Raw genomic sequence first — 6016 nt, forward strand, 5'->3', positions numbered from 1 at the left:
ATACAATGGTATCCAAACTGGGAATTCAACCAATGATTTTCAGGTCCTCCACTACACTATTCTTCTCAAACTGGACTGTGTCCCTGAAAATATATGATTCAAGCTCTAAAGGCACTAGTAAAATTACGCTTCCTGTAATGATTTGAATAAACTGAAGTTTTGGCCTCTGCCCCTTTTCCTCTCAAATGAAAACAAAAAGCAATGCAAAAGAATATACAGGTGAACAAGAATCTACTTTGAAATAGGCTGCTGAATATTGTACATTACGCTCTTTTTGTCATACCAAAAGTATAATAATACAACTGATGATTAAATCATGTAGTTTTATGGACATAATTTGCATTCTTTTGTAAAGCAATTGTTTCTTGTTTAGATTATTGGATGTGCATTTTTGAAAACATACATGAATCATTCTACAAAAATAGAATTCCTAAAACATTCCAGCGTGATATAATGTAATACTGTTGTAAATTGTTTTAATGGTCTTGATTTAAACTGTACCATCTGGAATTGCTTCATTTGAGTAATCTATGTTATCGGTTCTAAAATAGACCAGAGGTTTCTGGCAACTTCAGTGTTTTCAAGCCAAATGGCCAGTGAGCTGTGATCAAGATCACATCTATAAAAAAATGTTTAAGAAATGTGGTAAATATTATTTTAAGTAGTACTCGGGAATAGTGACAAAATGGAAACACATACACTGTCATTATACCATTGAGCAAGGGACTTTTCTTGGTTGCTCACATAAAAATCCAGCTATATGAACAGGGTACAAGATAAATAATAAGCTTTCAAACTTCTGTCTGCATGTTGTTAGTTCAGTTATAATATCTTTGCTTAGAATACTCTAATGTTGTATTTAATCAGTTTATACCTAATCTGTTGCAAAGGAATGACAGTACATGGTATTCTGTCCTGATTTTTCCTGTTTCATAGACACACGTGAGAGATAAGAACATTGCACTTCAGACCCAATAAATGAGTGCATACCCCCTAACCATACCTGAAAGCACAATACTGTAGAACAGTGTTTCCCAATCCTACTCCTGGAGGCACACTGTCCTGCATATCTTCTATCTATCCTTGCTGTACCTACCTAACTGAACTCATCAGTAGCCGAGCACACCTGATTTAATCAACCAGCAAGGATAGATAGAAGATATGCAGGACAGTGTGCCTCCAGGAGTAGGATTGGGAAGCAATGCTTTAGAGGTTCACAGCAGCACTTCAGCGACCAGCAAACACTTGTCTTTTAGTACAATGATGTTTTGCCACTGTTTCATTTACTTACTGGGACACTATTCATAAACCTGCCTTTCTTGTTCATTGGAATGGTTTCATTCATAAAAATAGTATATAAATGCAATGGAAATATGACTGGAAGACGATTGTGTAGTGGGCTGGTTCATAATATATACACATATCCACTAGATGGCGCTCCTTTACTTCAACATGCCAGAGAAAACTGCCTAAAAATTATGGGTTTAGCAACAGGTAGTTGCCATATTCTCTGACAGTTTGACTTAGGTGAACTCGTGATGACTGAACTGTTGTAATGGTACAAGGATTAGTTAATGGTACTGCGAGTAGTCTGCAGTTTGATATTAAGATTCATAATGACTTGCTACATTTAGTAATCCATACAGTTAAAAGTTGTATTTACTGCTGTGAGCTGCTACAGTATAATGTATAATTGCTTGTATTTGTGTATTGTGTTTATGGTTGTACTTTAATGCTTGCATTCTACCGTATTGTCTGTCCTCTGGTCTCTGTCCAGTAGACAGAGAAATCTGCCAAATAAATAACTAAATAATGATATTTACAACAACAATAATGACAAATGCAATAATAAAATTCAACTGCTACAGAATTTTCAAAGCCTTCCTGTTTGTTGGAAAACCCATTATGTACTCAATATAATTGGAGTCCATATACTTGCTACTTTAAATGCCCCAAATATTGTTTAGGTTGTGCAGGTAAGCTCATTGCATTAGACCATGTGCTGTGGTGCTATTGTTCGTCATGCTGTATTTAGCCATGAGTTATGGGGTCAGTCTTGTCTTGTTTTTTAAGACCACTACTTTATTTCTGCAGTAGTGACCTTTTCACTCAAGGGGTCCTGTTCAAAGTGGTATCACTAACACGTCATTAGTAAAATTTAATACAAATGCAAAGCTTTCAGTTGACTGATGACCATCTTTTTTACTGATTACTGTACCATAGACTCTCTCCAGCTTGTTATCATAAATTTCAAGAAGCACTGGATAAGACGGAAGAGAAGGAGATAATCAGAAAGTCTAGCAGCGAGTTTATTTCTCCACTGATGTTGGTGTGGAGAAAGAATAGTGACTTCAGACTGTGCACTGATTTTCGGTGGCTGAATACACAGACTGTCAAAAAATGCACATTTTTTGCCTCACCAGGCAGATGTTCTGGGAGGTGATGTGTTTGTTAGTACTATGGAACTTACCTCAGGGCATTACAGCATTCCACAGCATGAGAAGTATAAGATACTGCCTTCTCTTCATCCCCGGACTTGCATGAGTACAGTCAGCCACCACAGGGCTTGTGCAATAGTCCTCCTTCCTTTATAAGGATGATGTTGACAACATTTGCAGAATAAAATCTAATTTTAATTTTTTTATTTGCTCTTTGAATGACTTGCTTGTCTTTGCTGGACAAAGGAGGGAATTTTGAGATGATGGTCTAGTGTCACAATCTGAAATGTCTAAATGTCAGTTTCTACAAGTCTGTTAGATTCTTGGGGCACATAATGTTTGAGGCTGGTGTGTCTAACAACCCCGTCAAGGTGGTTAGCATCTTCTGATTGGTCACAGATTGGTCACACATTGAGACTTTGAGAGCAGCACTCATTGATCAAGTGATGTTGGCACATGCTGGCAAACCCTTTTTTCTGTCTGTCTCTGCAAGTAAGTTTTTGAGTCATGCTCAGTCAATCTACCCTGCTCACCGGCTTGAATTTTTTGCTATGAAATGGTCGATTCACAATAAACGAAGCCACTTGATAAGGCGTCTTGAATTTATGGTGTGAAGTCATAATATCCATTCAGATGTATCCTGACCAAACCTAAACCGAATGCTTGTAATGTAACTGATGCTTTCAGTAGGAAGCCCTTTGCAAAGTACAGAACCCTCCGCTGTCTGACAAGACTCGTTTATGGGCCACTGCTGCAGGAGGCTGAGGGACTAAATGTGGATGCCATTCAGGATACATTCTGAATGTCTGCTGAGACACCAGCTGTGCAGCAGTGGACTGCAGGCACTGTGTCAGTTAGTACTCACTCACACATTTCTGACCTGGGCGAGGACTGTGATAGGGTGAAGGTCTCCTGTGAAGAAGTCTAAGCTGTATTGCATGCACAGCAGTGTTGGGATGCTGGTGTGACCATAAGGGCAGTCTCACATGTACAGCAGCTGAAGATGTGGATAGGGAAAGGGATAGAACCCACTGCCTTTTCACATGATGAACTGTGTGACGAGCAGTGTCAAGATCCAGTCGTTGAAAGGGTGAGATTCTTTGTGGAGCATGTCTGTCGTCCATCAAGGCATGAGAGCGTCCACAAGACTAGTGAAGTCTTGCACACTTTGAGTCAGTGGAGAAAACTGATCACAAAGTGGGTGGTGCTTTACCGTGTGTCTAAGAATCCTGTGACAAAGCAGAAAATCTTCAAATACATTGTACCTGTTATTCTGAGGAGTGTGGTGTGAAAAGGAGTCCATGAGGATGCTTGGTACAGCGTACTTTGTGGCTGGCACAACAGCATTTTTATTGGGACACCCTTGAGACGAATGTGAAGGAATATGTGAACCACTCTATGAGGTGTGTGACTGAAAAAGCACCAAAGCCTGAAGCACACACCCCTCTTGTTTCAGTTGTGACACCTTATACATGATAGACATTGAATTCTGGTCAGCAGAAGATGCCAACAGTGAATCTATCTACTTCTCTAAACTGGCATGTATATTTCCATGTCCTAATCAGACTGCAAAAACAGTCACTCATGTTTTGCAGGATAGTTTATTTTGCATTTATGGGTTCCTGGGGTTTGTGCACTCTGAACAGGATGCCAATTTTGAAAGTCAGCTTGTTGCCAAATTGCATCAGCTGGCTGGGGTTAATAAATGTCCCACCACACACTTCCATCTTATGGGCAATGGCCAGGCAGAGCATTTTAATCATACCCTTGACAACATGATTTGAGCCTTGCCTCCTGGGTTGAAAGTGAAATGGCCCCTAATACTCAGTTAGGGGTATTACATTTGACATTTGCTTATAACTGCACTGTTCATAGCTTTCCTCCCTTTTTCCTTATCTTTGGCTGTGTCCCTCGGTTTCCCGTTGAGATTATATTATAGTGTTTTGCTGGATGGGAGTACTGTGGACTTAGATGCATATGTATAGTCTTTGGGAAGGGACCTGCAGGAGGTAATGCATCTGACACAGCTGCATGCTGAGAAGAAACAATTTCTTCTAAAATAGGAAGTCTAAGGGTAATTTTGTTAATATGGGGGGCAGAGTGTGGCTAGTCAATAAGGGGGAACAGGGCAAGAAGCAGCTTGTAGATTGCTGGGAAAGCACTGTGTATGTCATTGTCAGTAAGGACAGCTGTTTTCATACTTACCAGATTTGTCATCCTACTGCAGGTGCTGTCGAGACTGTTCATAGAAACAGTGAGTGGAGTAGGGCTAGTATTGTCCTCATTCAATTACTCACAGTGCATATCAATTTAAGCGATGTATTCCCATTTAGCAGAGAGTCTGGGACTGAACCACTTTCTTCTTTACAATTGATTAAAATCACTTGGTGATTTTATTGCAAGTAGCTCATTAGTATTTTATCTTCTATACTGCGCTGCTATCCACATTGGTTGCTCACCCTGATTGAGTATTTGCAGTTTTCCATGGAAGTCAGATCAAGTTGTACAATGTCTACTTCATAATGAATTGATCTTGACTGAGATACTAGTGCACAGTTGTTGTAGGAATGTCTCGTGTGAAACTCTCGCGTAATAATGCCAAGATTCATTCAGTCTGCATGCAAAAATTATTAGTAAAAGCATATCTTTGCTCTCAAAATTGAGTGGGGAAAAAAAGAAATGGGTCCAGTCTGAAGTTCAGTAAATGCATTAGGGAGTTTGACTAGCAAAAAGCAAGGTGGCGAAACCTTGCTACATGCAGGCCTATAGATGTCATAGAATGAAATTCAGTTTCTAGACGGAGCCATTCATAAGCTTTCAGGGTGGTGCAGAGACAAAGGTGGCTAGAGTGGGGGCATTTGAGCTATTCCAGGCATTGTGAATGTCAAACACAGATAAACATGTTTATCTGTACATGGACGATAAAAAAAGTCAACAGTACTAAAATTAAGGAAATCAATGTGAAGAGCCTGAACATTCAACTCACAGTCTCGGCCTTTGATCAACCTACAGTACAGCTGGTGTTCCAAAAAAGGGTTTCATGAAAAAATATCCATTCCTCCAAAAGCCAACGGCTGTACACATTTTGTTTCCTCGGAGCTGCAGTAAGTAATGTTAGGTCTGATCGCTGCTTGCAACCACTACACTGTTTTGGCACTGTATGTCCAAAGCCAGCGCTTTAAAATAATAGCATGAAGCCTCCGGAGTGACACTGTCGGCCGGCGCACGATTTGAATCTGACAACTCTGACCAGCTGTTGAGCACCCCTGTTCAAAAGGCATTGACTGTCATGTGAAATTACACTAGCTAGCTCCTACCCTTGCGTAGGGGGATTACCAAAGTCTGGCAGCATTATCTTGTCCCTTGAAAGAATCTAATACGCTTAATCTGAAAAAACCTTTTGCACAAGGCATAACCGGCTTACTCAGCGCGTCGAGCGGACTGCTAACAGCAGTTTCCATCCTAGCAGTGCCCGTGGAGAATTTCATAGTAAAATACAGTGCTCGTGTGGTTAACTGTTTCTCCCAAGGGCGCGCGCAGTCGCAGTCTGCCCCCTCAGTAGGCGTGTGGTAATGTAT

This window comes from Megalops cyprinoides, chromosome 7 (assembly GCF_013368585.1).
Source record: "Megalops cyprinoides isolate fMegCyp1 chromosome 7, fMegCyp1.pri, whole genome shotgun sequence".
Taxonomy (NCBI): domain Eukaryota; kingdom Metazoa; phylum Chordata; class Actinopteri; order Elopiformes; family Megalopidae; genus Megalops; species Megalops cyprinoides.